Raw genomic sequence first — 20,031 nt, 5'->3', positions numbered from 1 at the left:
AAGACTCTTGGCTATGGGATCCAAATCCAACCAAGAGCCCTGCTTCAATGCTATGCTAGCTATCTTTTTCATCTCCATTACTATGCTACTATGCTATGCTAAGCTCTATGAGTAATGGTATGAGAGGACACTACTTCTTTCTTGTAAGTTACTTCTTCTTCCTCTTCCCTACCCTCATTCCCTACTAGCTCTCTCCACCTTCAAAGATGTTTGAGGTCTTGTGGGACTAAGGCTTAAATTTATCTAAGTTCCGGGCATAATTGTGGAGCATGAAGCTCTCTATCTTCATTGCACCATCAATGTCTCAAGGAACACAAATCTTGTATTGTACCAAGTCTCTCTTTATGGGAGAATCTATAATACAAAAGCCTTTTGGAGGGGGTACCGGCTCCACATAAATCCGGTCCTCAACTATTGTCAAGTTCTCTATTTTGTGTCTTGCAAAGTATTGTTCATGCCAAGTTAATTAGGTATAATGGTTATGTTTTTACCTCTAATCAATTTCTCTCTCTATTCTCTCAAAGTATTATCATAAAAATGACCTCTACAGTTCTTTAAATTCCTCTATTCTCAATGTTCATAGTCCTATTCCATTACATTGGTATCTGAGCTCTTGGTTTCTCTTTTCTTGCTTAAGAAGAGAGGTCCTTAAGTTGTCCATGAAAGGTTGGACCTATTCATTGCAAGAGGGTAAGTGGGAGAGGGAACTATTATCTTGGTTGAAAAGGACTTAGTTTGAGGTACACCATTGGGAACTACAGGCTTAACAATGGAGTCTCTCGAGGCTTTCCTTTGGGTTAACCATTAATGAGCTACTAGCAAGCTCAACATGAACCATAATCAACTGAGCAATGCTAGACCCTCTCCACTACTCTTTGCAATCAACAGTCTCTAAACCACGGGTGTGGCTGCTTAAGAGCTAATTTTTGAACGTAAAGAAGAGTAGCAGCTGAGGTTTTTGAGGGTACCAAAGCACAAAGTAGCATATACATAAATTTAGTTAGCATGGTTGTACAATAATAAAGAGAGTAGAATGAACATTGACAATTTGGATTTTGCACATGAAGGTGTTACTGATGATGCCCCAATGTTTGTGAACTATCTTGTTGTACTAGGTTGCATGAAGCTATGGGCAACCCTACCTTGCAAGCCGAAATTACCCAACAACTTCATGCTTATGGGATCTCCCTACCTCTTCAAGAAGAGAGAGAGAGAGAGCTTAGGAAGACTCTTGTTGAGACTTCCAAAATAAGACTCTCTCCGATAAGAGAAGAAGAGGAATCCAATGGACAACAAAGGAGCGAATCTCTGAATTCATCTAAAGATGTGGCTCCACGTAGACGGTAGCGTCTCAACAATCTCTATCTCCTCCCAAGAAGAAAATATCATCCCATAGTCCTTCTCCTCGTCATTCTGAAAGGGAAGAGAGGAAACAAAGGGAGAAAAAGGCAAGAAAGAGGTCACCCTCTTCTCCTTCTTCTTCACCTTCCTCCTCTTTTGACAAAAGCAGCGGTTATTCTCCTAGAGAATACAAGAGGAGAGGACATCACAAATCCTATCCTTCTCCGAAAAGGTCCCACAAGATTAAGAAGTTCAAAGAGGGAGGAAAGAGTATCTCTTTTCTCACCTATGATGGCACCTTTGGTGCTATTGACAAAGTATTGGCTTTCATCCAACAATTTGATCGGCCTTTGGAGATGAGGGATTCATTGAATCCTCCAAGCTACTTCATGTAGCTATACACTTTCAAAAATTTGCTCGTCAATGGTGGGCTAGCCTTCATGGCAACAATGAAGCTTCACAGACATGGAAAACTCTACGAGTTTCCATCATGTAGCAATTCCTTGCAAGCGACACCAAAGATAAAGTGCTCACTGAATGGCGGAGTTGAAGTTACTTTCCAATGAGTCTATCCACAAATATTGGGATTTACATCTCAAAGCTATAGTCTTTTAGAAGATAGACTTCATTAAGAAAAAGAAACAATTTTGTGTGGGATTACCTGAAGAAATGTCCAAGTATGTCAACCTCCAACCGCCTGGTTCTATAACTGAAGTTATCCACCACACTATGGTTGCATCTTGTATCAATTTCCAACAAGGGGCTAAAAGGAATGCCAAGCCCATGGAAAACAAAGATCAGAATGATGCAAAGAAGAAGAACAATGCTCAAAGTTCTTCCCAAGGCAATTCCACAACAACAAGAACAAGGAGAAAGGAGTTTACAAAGGTAAAAACAAACTCTCTCCTGAAGAGCTAGAGGCTTTTCATAAAGAACACAAATGCTTTAAGTGTGGGGATCAAGGACATGGATATCATTCTTGCCCCAAAAGAAATGCCCGCAATGAGACTCCTAAATCTTCCACGGTCAAAGCTCCAAAAGAGGGGGATGCTCATTGCAAAGGTTCGTCCCTTTCATATGCTTGGGGAAAGGTGAGGGAACATGATGCCTTAATCCTATTAGATCCTGGCTCTACTCACAATTTCATATCAACGGAGTTGGCCACAAAGCTAGGCATACAAGCTTTCAAGATGGGAGATACTGTAATTTCTGATGGGGCTTTCAAGGGACAGAAAGCCTCTGTTACTCCCTTGATTGGGAAGTTGAGGCTTCATGTCCAAAGCTACGTTGACAAAGAAGATTTTTTCATCTCTCCTCTCCAACATGAAGATGTTATCCTAGGGGCACCATGGTTCAACCGGATGGTTGCAAACATTAAGTTCCTTGAAAGGAGAATCTACTTCACCTACAGGGAAAAGAGCATGTATATAGATTCTAATGAGTTTGATCGTACTATACCACTTGTAAATTCACCTGCTGTTGATTAATCAATGAAAATGTCGGTTTCCTTGTACATGATTTTTTGTCAAAGAATCTCTAAATGATGCTAATGTTTATCAAGAAGAATTGGACTTGTCTAGTTTTCTAAATAGATTCCAAGATGTATTTATCAATGATGACATCCCTATGGAGTTACCTCCAAAACGAGGGGATGATGGCCATAAGATAGAGCTTGGAGTTACCTCCAAAACGAGGGGATGATGACCATAAGATAGAGCTTGGAGTTACCTCGTTTTGGAGGTAACTCCAAAACGAGGGGATGATGACCATAAGATAGAGCTTCTACCTAGGAGCTCACCACCTAATAAACCCCTTATGGAATTTCTCAAGCTGAACAAGAGGAGATCATGAAGCAAGTGCATGAGCTGGTAGACAAGGGGAAGATGAGGCCTAGATCCTCTCCCTTTTGTTCTCCAATCCTTTTAGTGCAAAAGAAAGATAGCGCATACCGCATGTGTGTGGACTATCGACGAGCACTAAATCATATCACTATCAAAACAGATTTCCCGTATCGCGGGTAGAAGATCTATTTGATAAGCTACAAGGTTCAACCTACTAACCTTAAAAGTGGCTATCATCAAATAAGGATAGTGAATGAAGATATCATAAAAGACCGCGTTCCTTTTGGTTTGACAAATGCTCTAGCCACGTTCAACCGCCTAGTGGAGAAAATTTTTAGACCCTATCGCAAGTTCACTGGAGTGTTCTTTGCCGACATTATCATCTACTCTAAATCTTTGGAGTCCAAATCTTTGGAGGAGCATAACAACACCTCCAGGTAGTTTTTCAAGCTATGAGGGAGAATAAACTTTTCATTAACCAAAAGAAGAGTGAATTTTTCCTCCAAGAGATTCAATACTTAGGTCATATTATCTCTCAAGATGGTATCTTTATGGACCCAACCAAGCTTGAGGTAATAAAAGGGTGGCCTAACCCAAGGAATCTACATGAGCTAAGAAGATTTATTGATATGTGTGTATACTATAGATGCTTCATAGCTAAATTCTCCCAAATAGTAGGACCACTACATAACTTGACCAAGAAAAATGTCAAGTACATATGGACTGCTAAAGAGAAAAGTTCTTTTGAAAATCTTACCTCTCAAACCGTGCTTACACTATTGAATATCTCAAAACCATTTGAGGTCCAATGTGATGCTTGTAGAGATTGCCTTGGAGCAGTTTTGCTTCAAGAAGGGCATGCCATAGCATATGCGAGTCGAACACTCAATTTTGATGAGCGAGTATTGGGCATCTACAAGAAGGAGCTACTAGCTATCCTACATACCCTCGATACATGGAAGCACTATCTTTGGGGACTCCATTCATCCTATGCACAAATCATCAAAGTTTTAAGTACTTCATGATGCAAACCAATCTCTCTGACAAACAAATGAGGTGGGAGTTTTTTTTTGCCATTCAATTTTCATATTTCTCACATTGTTGGAAATCACAAGTAGCTGATGCACTATCATGATGACCAAGAACCAATGAGATGTCCATAGCAACTCACAATGATCTATCTTCTATGATAGATGAGTATGCTACTCATCCCGATTTTAGAGATGTAACTTTAGCCCTTGCCTTAGGGAAGAAAGAAGAACCATTCACCTTGCAGGATGATTATCTTCTCTATGGCAATAGGCTATGTGTTACTCACTCTCTTCGTGAGAAAGTAATGTATGAATCCCACGATCCTCCCTTTGCGGGGCATCGGGGGATTCAATCTACCCTTCATGGAGTAGAGACATATTTCTATTGACCTACCATGAAGACGGATGTACAAGACTATGTGTCAAAATGTGTGGTATGCCAAAAGACAAAGTATGATAGGGGGAAGCAACCTAGAGTGCTCCAGCCTTTGCCAATTCCTAATTCACCGTGGGAGAGCATATCCATGGATTTTATCTTTGGATTGCCCAAGTCCATCCATGAGAATCTAGGAATATGGGCAATAGTAGACACGTTTAGTAAACAAGCACATTTTATACATGGCAAAAAGACTATTAAGGCACACCAAATGGCAACCCTCTTCATATCCCAAATTTTTAAACACCATGGCTTGAATGACCAATAATTTTTGGAAGGGTCTCTTTGAGAATCTAGGTACTAGATTCTCAAAGGCTTACTTTCTCTTTGGCCTATCACCACAAATGGATGGCCAAAGTGAAATAGCCAACCTTACAATTCTAGATCTACTTAAGACCTATGTTATTGAAGTAGATCAATGTTCCCAATGGGAAAAGTACTTACCTCTTGTAGAGTATGCGTACAATAACACTATCCATACTACCATAGGGATTGCAGGAAGACCTAGAAGTCCCTTGCTACTTAAGGTACATGGAAAAATCTTTGTTGTCGATGAGTATAGCCACAATCTACAAGAATATTTCAAAAACGATTAAGGAGGCTATCTCCATCTTGAAACAAAGGCAAAAGTCTACTGCTAACAAGCACATAAGGGCCTTAGATTTCAAGGAAAATGATTGGGTCCTACTCAAATTTACCAAGTCTTGATTGAGGGAGACTACGGGAAAAAATCTTACGGGCCATCAAAAGCATTATGCTAAACTAGTAAAAAGATACTATGGTCCTTTTCAAATACTAAAACCAATCAATGATATGGCCTATCAACTCAATTTTTGCCCAACCATTGACTCATTCACAATGCTTTTCATGTGAGCCTACTTAAGCCTTACAAAGGAGAGCCACCACAAGAACCAATCATTGAGGACCCGCTTGAGATTGAAGATCAAGAAGAGCTACTTCAGCCTGAATTGATTCTTCGACATGAAGACAAGGTACTAAAACATGGTAAGATTATCCAATGGTATCTTATTAAATTCAAAAATTTTCTTTTTGAAGATGCTAGATGGCTGCAAGGAGGAACACAACTTAAGGATAATATGAATCTTATCAATGCTTACAATGCTACATTAGAGTAAGCTTCCAAATGCAAATACTTTTTAAACGAAAAATGTTTTTGTCTTATAATACTAGTTTTATTTCTATTGTGTACAATTCAAGTAGTATGCATGCTTAGAATCATGTTAATGATGATGACGTCTCTCAAACACCGAGTAAAATTTGTCACTCTACTTTGGGAGAATGATATGGACTCAAGAGTACACATGCTTGTGGAAGCTAAATCTCCCAAGCCCCAAATGGATTAGTCATACATCTTGGAATGATATTGTAGTGTAAAAAGGGATCCTCTACCCGCTAAGAAACATAAAATAATGACTAAGGTTTTATCTCCTCTATCTCATAGTCGAGGACGACTATGATTTCAAGAGAGAGGTAATGTCATAAAATCTAATATCTAACTAACCCAAATGATTTTCTCATATTAAACTGATCATTTAATGTGGGAAATGAATGAGAATAAGAATTAGAATATAGACATGTGCTTATGGATCTATCTTAGCACGGGACCAAAGTCATTGGGTCCAAATGGGAGATGGTGAGTCAAATAGCAATGCTAGATAATGGAGCTTGAAAGACCTTAGGGTTAGCTTAATTAAATACCTCCAAAGGTTAGGCTTAAAAGTCCTTAGAAATAGGACCTTAGGCAAGATAGGCCCAAGCTTGAGGTGCTTGTCATGCTTGCTGACTAAGGTGCTTGTCATGCTTGATGATTAAGGTGCTTGAGGTGCTTGTCATATTTTATGACTAAGGTGCTTGAGGGGCTTCATGACTAGGTGCTTAAGGGGTGAGGTGTTCCAAAGAAACCATGGATCCCTACACAGGGGGGTCGATCCCTACAAGTAGGGGAAAGAGAGAGAGAACACACACACACACACACACACACACACACACACACACACACACACACACACACACACACACTCAAGGCAAGCCAAGTCCAAAGAGGCAACAAGGACACATGTCAAGCTCCTCCCCAGGTTGCCCTCATAAGGTTCCTAAAAGCCCATTGGTTGACCTCTAAAGGTGTCCAATGAGAATTTAGTTTATTTATTTAATTGTTTAAGCATTTTTCAAGCCCTCTCTCTCAAAGGGGAAAGGAGGACACTTGTCCAAATGCTACCATGGTTGCTTGATATGTTTAATGCTTGTGATTGGCTAGACTAGAGGAGGTCCAATCAACTTCAAGCTTGAGCTAGGAAGAGGGGTCGATCCAAGAAAGGAGGGGGGTAGCTTGACCATTTATCCTCTCTCTCTCTCTCTCTCTCTCTCTCTCTCTCTCTCTCTCTCTCTCTCTCTCTCACACACACACACACACTCATTCTCATGGTGTGTTGTGCAAGAACTCCATCTCCTTCTCCAAGCTTGAGAATTTGAGAGCCTACACCAACCACTCTTGGATATGGAATGAAAATCCAACAAAGAGCCATTCTTCAATGCTATGTTAGCCATCTTCTTCATCTCCATTACTATGCTACTATGCTATGCTAATCTCTATGAGTAATGGTATGAGAGGATACTACTTCTTTCTTGTAAGTTACTTTTTCTTTCTCTTCCCTACCCTCATTCCCTACTAACTCTCTGCACCTTCAAAGGTGTTTGAGGTCTTGGGACTGAGGCCGGGGACAAGTTAATGCTTTCATTTAGCTAAGTTCCAAGAATAATTGTGGTGCATGAAGCTCTCTATCTTCATTGCACCATCAAGGTCTCAAGGTACACAAATCTTGTATTATACCAAGTATCTCTTTATGGGAGAAGCTATAATACAAAAGCCTTTTGGAGGGGGACTCGCTCCACATAAATCCGGTCCTCAACTGTTGTCAAGTTCTCTTATTCTGTCTCTTGCAAAATATTGTTCATGCCAAGTTAATTACGTATAATGGTTATGTTGCTACCTCTAATCAAGTTCTCTCTCAATTTTCTCAAAGTATTCTCATAAAAATTCTCTCTACAATTCTTTAAACTCCTCTATTCTCAATGTTCATAGTCCAATTCACACGTACTTTGTCCCACGCTATGCAAAGCTCCGTACTTTTATCAATTTGGTCTGGGTCGGTCCCCATAATGTCCGAAACCATCCCTCACTTTGTCTTTCCTTTCTTTGTTTACTCCTATTCTACTTTGGAAATCTCTAGCTTGTCCTGATCATTGGTCACTTTGTTAGGGCACTTGGCAAGAACGTGCCCCTATTCCCTGCATCCGTAACATTTTGCCCCCTTTGTAGGACTTATCTTGTTGCTTGGTTGGAAATCAAGGGCTAGTTGGTTTTTTTTTTGCTTCCGCTTCTTCTTGTTAACATTTGATTGGATTGTTGGCCCTCATTGAGCAGACACTAGCCTCTTTGTCAAGTACGTCAGTGTGTCGATGTGCATAGAAAATCCCTGCTTGGTGTGATCCATGAGTCGCTGAATCCACCTTATGCAAACAATATCCCCGTATCTCCTTGGGGCAAACCGTGACAAAACCGTTCAACTTGTTGCTTGAAGTAAATTTTATTGAAGGACAAAGCTAGTAGAAAAGTATGCCAGAACCTTTGGTAGTAATCGTCCAAGGTGTCTTCTTTGATCATCCTAATCTATGATTCCATAATGTGATAACATTCTCTTCATATTCTTTGGTGAGCCATGCGGAGGGTAAAACTTGTTTGAACTTTATCATAATTTGGTGCTTCCTTTTGTAATAAAAGGGTGGGGTTGACCACCTAGTTTGGGCATTTTCTTTCAGATAAGAAGATTCTCTTCGTACTTTGGAGTGTTTGAAAAAGCATCCTCTTGAGAAAACAATGTCGAGTTGTTGTATGAAGCAAGAGCTTTGAGGGTGTCTTTATATCCAAAAAAGCTATTAGAAAAGTATCATATAACCTCTTGCAATAATCATCCAAGGTGTCTTCTTTGGTCATCTTAATCTATGATTCTAGGCTATGATAACATCCTCTTCATATGCTTTGGTGAGCCATGCAAAGGTGAAAACTCGTTTGAACTGTATTCTAATGTGGGTGCTTTCTTTCGTAAACTAGGGTTGACCACCAAGTCTGGGCATTTCCTTTAAGATAAGAAGATGCTCTTTGTGTTTTGGAGTGTTTAAAAAAGCATCCTCTTGAGAGCACCAAGCAAATGTTGAAGCTTGACATGCCTGACTAAGAATTCCATCATTGTCATAGACTTCCAAAAGAACAACATACAAACATTTGTCATAGAAATCCAAACCAGCAACATACAAACAATATGTAATGATAAAAAATAGTTGGAAAAAAATCCATCCGCCGCAGATCTCTCTTTGAAATATCAACCATAATCATCAAAACAGGGGACTTTGGAAACAAAGTTCTCAATCTGATTGGTCTTGAAGTGGAGTTTCCTTGTAACTATGATATCAACATGGATACAAATCAAAATCAAAGCATCAATATAGATCACTTGACTAGCCCATAAGCTAAAAAAGGTTGAAGTGCATACAAGTATGGAGTGAATGATGGGTAAAGGAGTGAGCACATTCCCAAATGCAATAGATAAAACTGTAGTGAAGCAACATCCAACACTAAACAAGTTACAATTTTGTCTCTAAATTTGTCGTTGTATCCTAAGATTTTGGGCAATTGTTAAAAATAATCCCTACATGTTACACAAAGAGGAATTCATTATGCATTTGAATTGCTAACCTTGCTTTGGTTTGAAGTCGAGAAGAAATCTACTATATTTCTTGTTCTAGCTACTGGAGCAAGCAATGATTTCTTTAATGTCTTTGTCTTCTTATTGGAACGCCCCTTTGAGTTCACATTCTCATCAAAAGGCAGCATTTGCACCATCATTGCTATTTGAGTCATCCTCCTTACCATGATGTCACACATCAATGTGTGGTTCACTTTTTGACAACATTCTGTACATCCTCAATTCGTATTGTTTTGTACTTTTTCTTAAGCATAGAGGCATGGGCAGCCATCATATGCTTGAGCAATAGCTATGAAGCACACAAATATCCTTGTCTAGCTTAATGATTCATTTCAATCTAGCAAGAGGAAAGGACAATCCCCCACTCTCTGCAATTCATGTTTCTCACTGTCGTGGGCATCTTCAACTTCATCTATTTCCATGCATTGCTCCTCAACCTCAACATTCGCATGCTCAATCACCCCAGCTGTGAAGAGAAGCTTGGTTTTGCACACTCCTTTTCTCCATTTCCATTGGGACTTCCCCTGACACAAAATTTATTCGTGCAAGCATGGTCTTCTTTGGAATCTTGAGCGTCAAGCTTGCCCCTGCCAGAAGGTAGAGGAGGAGCCACACTTGAGATGCAGGGAGAAGAAGGGTCCCTATATCTTTGTTTCTCTTCATCAAAAAGAGATCGCCATAGCTCCCTGAGGGGTTTGGCAAGGGCAAGGTCCGAGACAGATTACCCAACATATTTAAAGCAAGCTTTGGTTAGCTCTCTTTGCAAAAAGAGAAATAGGCAGAGGTATTCTTGGCTTTGAGGGCTTTGACAAACGCCGTAGCTAGCAAGCTGGTACTCTCATATGGGAGAGTTTAAGCGGGTTCCGTTGGTAGCAACAATTTTCAAACCTAGGCACTCAGAGCATAGCATGAGCAGTGTCTCCTTCTTTACAAAAGCACATAGACTCACTGTGTCAAGCTTCACCACCATCCATTTTTTTCAAATTTGAATACGGATCTACTTCATCATAGTTACAAGGTACCATCTTTACCTCCATATCCTCATATATAGGCCTGGATACTTCCTCTCAGTCTATGCCCAACATATCTGCTTGCACTTTGTCCTACTCCTCACACACATCTACTCCATCTTTATCCACTTTCAAGAGATCAAACTCCTCATACCTCGCATAGGAAGAATCATTTTTCCAGGTTGTATCCGCATCCAAAGAACTAATATAGCATGCTTCCAAATCCTCTTCAATCTCAAGATCTGGGACCTCATCTATCTCTACTTCTTCAAACTCATCTACAAACCTCACTTTTGATCTCCAGTACAACCAATAGAGATTGACCGTACATCCTCCACCTCATTTGGCACCTCTTCAATGGCTGGAACCTCTTTAATCAGCATCTTGGGTATAGAAACAACTCCATCTCTCTACAACCAAAGAACCCTCGGATCTTCATGCATAGGTAGAACCACTTGCATTGGCTTTTCCCTTCTTTCCACCACATCAACTGGTTGTAGCATCACCAAACTTTGTTAAAGAATATGATGTTAAAGAATATGCCCATTGTGCTATGGGCGGCTGGACACTGACTATACTATGTTGTAAATATACTTTGGATAATAGTTAAAAGAAGAAGAAGAGAAGAGCAGCTCGTTGAATGGCTGCTACAGGGTAACGATTGTGTGTGTGTGTCTCGATTTGTGTTGGTGTGTGTGCGTAGTCTTCTTTCCTACCTTCTCCATCACCTGCGCACTCTACAAAGTGGTATCAGCCACTCAAGATGATTGGGCAAATTTATGGCATAAGAGAATCGGTCATGTCAATTTTAGAAGATTAAAGCATATGCAATCAAATCAAATTGTACGTGGATTACCAAAGTTTGGCAGATTGAATTTTGAACATGTTTGTGAAGCTTGTCAATTTGGAAAGCAATCTCGTTTATCATTTCCAAAGAGGGGGAGAATTAGCCAGAGTCCTTTGGAAATTGTTCATTCAGATATTTGGGGACCTTGTGATCATGCTACACCAAATGGTTGTCGATATTTTATCACATTTACGGATGATTACAGCAGAATGACATGGGTTTACTTTCTAAAGGCAAAGTCAGAGGTATTTGAGGTATTTTTGGAGTTCAAAGTTATGGTTGAGAAAGAGAATGGTTGTCAAATTAAATGCCTACGTACAGATGGAGGGGGAGAGTACATGTCACACAGTTTTGATGATTACTTACGTGAACAAGGCATAAGAAGACAGATTACTTGCAGATACACACCACAACAAAATGGAGTTGCTGAGAGAAAGAATAGAGTCATAGCAGAGATTGCAAGAGCCATGATGAATGAGATGAATATGCCATTAACATATTGGGCTGAAGCAGTTCATACAGCAGTACACATTATGAATCGAACACCAACAGCTGCCATTCATGAAATTTCACCTTATGAGAGACTTTATGGGATCAAGCCAACAGTTTCCTACATGAAAGTTTTTGGATGTGTTTGCTATGTTCATGTACCAAATGAAGCAAGAAAGAAGATGGAGCCAAAGGCAGTGAAGTGTATATTCTTGGGCTACCCAGTTGAAAAGAAAGGTTACAAGTGCTATGATCCTACGACAAGACAAGTTTATGTCAGTAGAGATGTCAGATTTTGTGAGCATGAACCATGGTATAAACCAAAGCCAGTGATGATAGAAGATGAGTATGAAGAGCAAGAGAATGTGCGTCATGTTGTTGATAAGCCAGGACCATCAACAAGAACTATTTCAGGACCACATATGGCGGAGGAGAGTACAGGAAGTGTCAACCCATGGAGTGGTCGTTTGCGAGATAAGAAGCAAGACGAGAAAGGCAAGAAGAAAGTGGTTGAAGAGAGTTCTGGAGATGAAAGACTCGATGAAGAGCATGATTTACCACATTTGAGGACACCTGGAAGTAAGCATATTGAGAAATATGTACCCCCATATGCAAGAGTTGAAGAGAAGAGTGCACCACAATTGAGAAGATCAGAGAGGGTGCGTTATCCAGTTGATAGATTGACATACAATGGTTACATGCGTACACATTATGCATACATGGTTTCACGTGTGCAACATAAAGAGCCTACATGTTTTCAAGAGGCAATTGGAAAATCAGAATGGGAGTCAGCTATGGATGATGAGATGGATGCTCTTGTGAAGAATGACACTTGGGATTTGGTTCGCTTGCCAAGTGGAAAGAAAGCAATTGGTTCAAAATGGGTATACAAAGTCAAGTGCAAGTCAGATGGTAGTGTGGAAAGATACAAAGCGAGGCTTGTTGCTAAAGGTTATGCACAAACAAAAGGTCTTGATTATGATGAGACATTTAGTCCAGTTGCAAAGATGACAACAGTCAGATTGGTGATAGCAATGGCAAGTATGTTCGGTTGGAAGTTACGGCAAATGGATGTAGATAATGCATTCTTGAATGGTGACTTGGAAGAAGAAGTTTATATGATACAGCCAGAGGGTTATCAACATCCAGAGTTTCCATATTATGTGTGTAAGTTGAAGAAAGCATTGTATGGTTTGAAGCAAGCATCTAGAGCTTGGTGTGAAAAGATAACCAGATTCTTGAAGAAGATTGGATTTAAACAATCTACTGCTGATCACTCATTATTTTTGAAGCATGTTGATGGAGAGATCGTCGTTATTGTTATCTATGTTGATGACTTGATTCTCACTGGAAATCATGCTGAGCAAATTTTGCATGTCAAGAAGAGTTTGTTGAGAGAATTCAACATGAAGGACCTTGGTGAGTTGAGATATTTCTTGGGAATTGAAATTGTCAATACTTTATCAGGAATTTGGATGATACAAAGACAATATGCATTGGATATGCTTGAGAAGTATGGAATGACAGCATGCAAACCGGTTGATACACCTCTTGATCAAAATGTGAAGTTGTTTGATGATGGACATTACATTGAGGATGTCACTATGTATCGCAAGATGGTTGGAAGCCTTATTTACTTGACAATAACAAGGCCAGATTTGAGTTATGCAGTGGGTGTTGTGAGTCAATTCATGCAAAAGCCATGTAAAAGTCATCTTGATGCAGTGAGACGGATTATGAGATATGTGAAAGCCACTGTCAGTTATGGAATGTTTTATGAAAAGAATGGGAAGCTTTGTCTTTATGGTTACACAGATGCAGATTGGGCAGGAGATTTTATGGATAGAAGATCTACAAGTGGTTATGCATTTTCCATTGGCAATGGTGTGATAAGTTGGAGTAGCAAGAAGCAATCAACTGTAGCATTATCAAGTACAGAAGCTGAATATCGTGGAGCAGCTTTGGCAGCATGTGAAGAGTCATGGTTGAGAGTACTTATGGTAGAATTTGGTTTTGACTATCTTGACAGTGTCATTATATATTGTGACAATATTAGCAGCATCATGTTGGCAAAGAATCCAGTCTACCATGCTCGCACTAAACACATTGAGGTACATTATCACTTCATTAGAGAAAAAGTTTTGGCAAATGAGATTGATTTGGTGTATGTGAAGACAAATGATCAAGTTGCGGATATATTCACAAAAGCTCTTGGAAAGGAGAAGTTTTGCTACTTTCGTGAAGCATTGGGAATCCATCATATGCAAGCTCACTCTGAGCTTGAGGGGGAGTGTTAAAGAATATGATGTTAAAGAATATGCCCATTGTGCTATGGGCGGCTGGACACTGACTATACTATGTTGTAAATATACTTTGGATAATAGTTAAAAGAAGAAGAAGAGAAGAGCAGCTCGTTGAATGGCTGCTACAGGGTAACGATTGTGTGTGTGTGTCTCGATTTGTGTTGGTGTGTGTGCGTAGTCTTCTTTCCTACCTTCTCCATCACCTGCGCACTCTACAAACTTGACCGACCCTGCTTAGCTTGATGCTTCTTCAAAATCTAATTGGTCTGACCTATTGCAAGAGCCACCACTTTTGCATATAACTCCGACCCATATACTTCAACCTTATCTTGAACATCCTCATGCAAAAACTCCAATAAACTTGCTCATCTTTAAAAATTCAAAATTTTTTGGAGCAATTTCATTGATAAATTGTCCCCAAAGAGCCTCAAACTCCCTCTCAAATTCTTGAAACTCACCCTCCAAGCTTTGCTTCAGACCATCCAGGTTCTGGTTTACTTCATGCAATTGTATATCTGGCACATACTTGCATCGAGAGGACACTTCCAAGGTCACCCAATTCATCTTTTCTTCATCGTGTAATCCGTCATACCACTTCTTAGCCTTACCACAAACTAGGAGCAGGAAAACTTAAAACAAGACTTTTGCACTTGACAAACTACTCTCTAGAAGGTACAATTCGTAGTCATGTAGCCATGTTTTTGCATCTTCAAACCTAGTGAAAATCAAAAAATCTGACCACATCTTTTTTTCCAGCAGCCCTACTCTTCAAAAATTGCACATCTAACATCACCAAAACCACGTCTTCACCTTCAATTAGGAGCAATCAAATGCTCCTCATTGGGGGCACTAGAAGATGGAGAGGGCTAATGGAAATACGCCCAAAAACACACCATATGGCCTCTCTATAACCTAGGGTACTCACAACACCCCACTCCTCTCATAAACACCTTCAGAACAATACACTTTGCACAATGTACACCTTCCACTCCTTACCAAGAAGCCTACGCACACATTAGAGAATCCAAACCCGCACAACACTCACACTGCTTCAATTGCACACACCATCACTGCACATCACTTCTCTCTCCCTCTCTCTTTGCACCACTCACAAAAAGAACGATCCAGAGAAACGTATGCATGCTGGAGAGGGGGAATGGGGAACACACCCGATACACACGCAATGGCCCCTATATAGCTCAGGGTATTCACAGCATCCCTGTCCTCTTAGAAACACCTTCAAAAGAAAAAAGTTTCACTAGTAGGGTCTCGCCTGCACTCTACCCGATGCACCTACCGCCAACAAGATCACCCACCCACATGCACACACCATTGCGACTGATCTCGACCCTCTCAACCCATGTGACTCCTCTTACTCACTCTCTCTGTGCACACACCTACGTCGTCGGTTCGGGGGGGCACACACTGCCGACACCACACGACACGAATGAGAGCCAGAGAAAGAGAAAAGGGGAAGGAGAAATCAACACTTGATAGGGGAAAAGTGGGTTTGATCTTGCTTCAAGAAAAACTGATTACAACCTTCAGCACACCATGGCCATGGCTATTCTCAAAAAAAAAAAAACCCTTTCACTACACAGGCACAACCCTCTTTGCAGAGGCTCCCAAAATGCTTCTTCGCTACTCGCCGAACACTTCTTTTGCCACAAGTTCTTCAACTGCTCTCGCCTTTCCACATTCGCCCACGCAAAGAGGCACCTTGGCGACTATTCTTATTTTCTCTCCTTCTCAAGCCGCTATGTGACGCTCTATAACTGCTACGATGACTTCCCGCATGTCGCTTTGACCATCACTTGCACGGGTCGCTTCCTCTTGGTAGCCTTCGTTGGCTCTTTCCTCTGCAAGGTGCTCACTCTTTTGAGCCGCTTTCCTGACAAACCGTGCCATCTTCGACTATCAATCGCGAGCGCACGAAGCTTTTTTCCTTTTCTTTTCTCAATTCTCCTTCCTTGCCCCAAGAAAAAAACCTCTAGCTAGAAAAAGACCCTACTCCCTTTACCTCTTTCCTCTTTCTCCTTTTTCCAAACTTACTAAAAAAATCTCCAGCACCCCGGGCGCCATTGGTCTTTTGAGAAGCTTCCCCTTAAAACTAAGCTTTTAACTTCTCTCTTTTTTTTCCCTTCTTCCCCCCTTGAGTCGAGCCACCCCTTTGCCTCTTTTACTTACAACCAAGGAGTTTTAATCTTTGTTTCCCATGCATCGGTGCTTATTACTCACACATGCTTGCCGGCTACCCGTTCGGTCCTGCCATACCAAATTTCATCTCGGCGAAGCCATATCCAGCTATCTCATATCCTCGAATGACGACCCCTAATGCTGGAAAAAAACCCGATTCACCTTTTTTTTCTCGATCGTCTGCGAGCTTGGCTTGGACGTATCCCGACGTCCACAACTCTGATCAACGAGCCGTAAACTATGGTTGACTTTCCATATCGCATGCCACTTTCTAGAACTCTGGCAAGGATAAGAAACCTCCACATGGCACGTCCACCAAGACGGTCAAACCATGCCAAAACTGCCCCTCGACAAATGTTCATCGGCCCATAACATGCACATCCGGACCTTGATTAACAATCCGAAAAGACCGGCATGCTCCACAACTGGAGCTTTACACGTGTATCCATTGATCCCATTTTTCGCCACCTGTCTGTACCTGCCCTGCCCGTCGGGACCTGCTAACCTTCTAACTTCGGACTGGCATATCTTTCACACCGAAGCCCCGTTTGACAAGCCGTCTGGATGAGCCTCTAGAGCATCTTGAACACCACATTTTAGAACACATTTTCCACATTTTGAACACCTTGACTTTCCATCATCATTATCTCACTTTGAAGGCCCCCCTGGCCTAAAAAACCACTTTAAGCACGCATTTTTGTTGCCACTGTCCTGCTGAGGTCTCCCACACTGTCTTTAGCCCTCTACCGTGCACCTGTTAGCACCCTTTGCACTGCATAGCACACTTTATAGCGCGGTCCAGACCATCATTGCCCACCCCCCTGTTGAACATTCATGTTCAACCAAAAGTAGCTTTATTGAACTTGAAACTTGCAACACTCTGCAAACACTCAACTACACTGGAAAACACACCACCATATGTACAATATGTATAATATGTACAAAAACTACATGTCTGTTACTCTTGAGTCCCTTCAAGTGGGTTGTACAACCCCCCTGGTCACCATTTGATGTGCATCGGGCACCACTCCCCTATCAAAGTACATCTTGAACCGTACACCATTTACCCTGTGCCTGAGAAGTTTACCATTGGCTTTCACCAGCTGATAGGTCCCATTCGAAAAGGCATTTTGCACTTTGTATGGACCCGTCCATTTCTTTTTTGAACTTCTTCTGGAAGGTGAAGTCCAAGTAGCTCTCATACTTCATTATTAGGTCCCCTTCTTCTATCTTTTTTTCTGGCAGACTCTCATGACTTTGGCCATTCTCCTTTCCCGCTACTTCACATAGTAGTCTGTTGCTGCCTCTCTATCCATCTGCAATGCCTCAAGTCCGACAATCCTATCTTGTAAGATAGCTTGTGGAGTGGCATTAATGCGCCACATACCTTTCAAAGCACCCAACTGTGCATGCACTGGCAGCACTGCCTCCTTACCATAAACCAACTCAAATGGAGTAAAGTTGGTCGCCACTTTGTAGGACGTCCTGTATGCCCATAAACACTTTTCTAGATTGATCTCCCATTGTGTCTCCTGCTTATACACATACTTTGTGAGCATTTTGATGATTTTTCCGTTGGCACTCTCCACAAGACCATTGCATTGGGGATGATAAGACGAGGAAAACCGATGCTCAATCTTTAGTTTTTCCACCAATGCCTGCATAAGCTTGCTTCTGAACCCTTGCCCTCTATCAGAAATGAGTATCCACGGCACTCCAAAACGGCAACAAATGTTATATAAAACAAAGTGCACCACAACCTGTGCATTTACCTCCTTCACAGCTTTGGCCTCGACCCACCTGGTGAGGTAGTCGATGGCAACCACGACATACTTCTTACCACTTGTAGACTTAGGGAGTGGATCTATGGCATCCAAACCCCACTTCTCAAAAGCATTCTGAGCAATAATGGCTCCCTGTGACTCAGCTACCAAACACCTCTCTCCTATAGTCTGACATTCATGGCAAGTCTTGCACCAATAGTGCACATCTTTAACTACTGAAGGCCACCAAAAACCTGCTCTCAACACTTGAAACAGTACTTGACCTTTCCCTTGGTGTCCACTCTCCTCATGGCATTGCTCCAGTACCAAGTTAATCTCTTCTTTATAGAGCACTCTTCTCAGCACCCCGTCTCTGCCGTAAGTCATTAGGTCTTCACCTATTAGTGTAAATTTGCGAGCTTTCTGAACTATCCTCCTCCTTTGCAGTTTAGACAAACCTTGAGGACACTGCCCTGTACCCAAGAAATTTTCCACCTCCTTCAATGACTCCCTACCTGTGTATGTGGCCGGGGCCACATATATACCTATGACGTGTACTTTGCACCTTACTGCTTGCTAGTTGGTCTGCCTCTTGCTTGTGCTCTCTCTTCACATGCTTGAACTGGATTTCTCTAAAGAACTTCAACAACTTTTTGATGGCAAAGAACCAATGCTTTAAGGAATCTCGTTTTACCTGCCATTGGCCTAATAGTTACTTGATGACCAATAACGCATCACCTTTGACCACCAACCTGGAAATGCCAAACTCGACGCATTGTTTCAAACCTAGATGGAGGGTGAGATATTCTGCTTCATTGTTGGTATGAACATCCTCCAAATCATAGGCTTTTGAGAAGATTACCTTGCCGTGTGGATCGTGTATCACCACACCTCCCCCAGCTTTCTTTATCACCCTCCTATATGCACCATCGAACCACATGGTAAAAGCTCCCATCAGGTCGGGCCCCTCTTTGGCTTCATCTCGCACCACTCTTGAATAAATTGGCAAATCTACTGCCTTGCCGACCAAAATGTCCGCCAAATGGGACCGGCTTGTATGGTCAATCTTGAACTCGAACTCGAATTCCTGCAACTCTATCACCCACTTCATGATCCGCTTCCCTGGCTTCAAGTGTAGCACTATTTCCGGCAATAGATTGTTAGCCGTCAACACATAGAACTTACGTACAATGAGGTGCACTTTGAACTTTCTACAAGCAAAAACCAATGCCATGACCCACTTCTCTGCTTCAGTGTAAGCCACCTCTCCAGGATTTATCACCCTGCTTTCAAAGTAGATAGGCTTATAACTCCTTCCTACCTTCTGCAGTAACACCGCCTCAATAGCCACGGTACCTACCGTCATTGACACATAGAAATCATCCTCTTGGCTTGGAGGGCACACAACTGGCAGCTGACACAAAATTTCTTTCACTCTGTCAAAATCTTCTTGAGCATCTTCATCCCATTCAAAGCCATGCACCTATTGAGCCCTCTTTTGGAGAGGATACACATACTATGACAGCATCCAAAAAAAACACGACAAGTACTTTAGCTTATATACAAAGGACACCAAGCCTTGCGCACTAGAGGGAGGCTCCATCAAGACTAGCGCCGTGACCTTTTCGGGATCTGCCTCAATTCCATTTTGTGACACCACATGGCCTAGCAATTGCGCTCGAGGTTTTGCTAGCTTGCACTTCTTAGGGTTTAATTGACCTCCTTCTTCGTCCAGCCTTTGAAAACATAGCCGGAGCTTTGACAAATGATCCGCCCTTGAGCTATAGCACCCAATGTCATCCATGAAAACCCTAATGAATCTGCCCAAGTAGGGACCAAACACCCTATTCATCCAGTCTTGAAAGGTGGCGTAGGCATTCACTAAACCAAACGGCATCCTGCGATAGGCAAAGCACCCCCATGGAGAGATAATGTTGTCTTCAGCTGGTCTTCAAGAGCAATCCCTATCTGAAAGTACCTTGAAAATCCA

General features: G+C 41.5%; 1 pseudogene; it reads right to left on the bottom strand.

The window, feature by feature from the left end:
- Nucleotides 1-9,402: 9,402 nt before the first annotated feature.
- Nucleotides 9,403-19,407, bottom strand: LOC147425482 (uncharacterized; annotated as a pseudogene).
- Between the last annotated feature and the right edge of the window lie 624 nt (nucleotides 19,408-20,031).

This window comes from Adiantum capillus-veneris, chromosome 25, assembly GCF_014529385.1.
Source record: "Adiantum capillus-veneris isolate H3 chromosome 25, ASM1452938v2, whole genome shotgun sequence".
In the NCBI taxonomy this organism is placed as follows: domain Eukaryota; kingdom Viridiplantae; phylum Streptophyta; class Polypodiopsida; order Polypodiales; family Pteridaceae; genus Adiantum; species Adiantum capillus-veneris.
The sequence above is the reverse complement of the archived record's forward strand: the minus strand, read 5'-3'. Positions and strand labels throughout refer to the sequence as shown.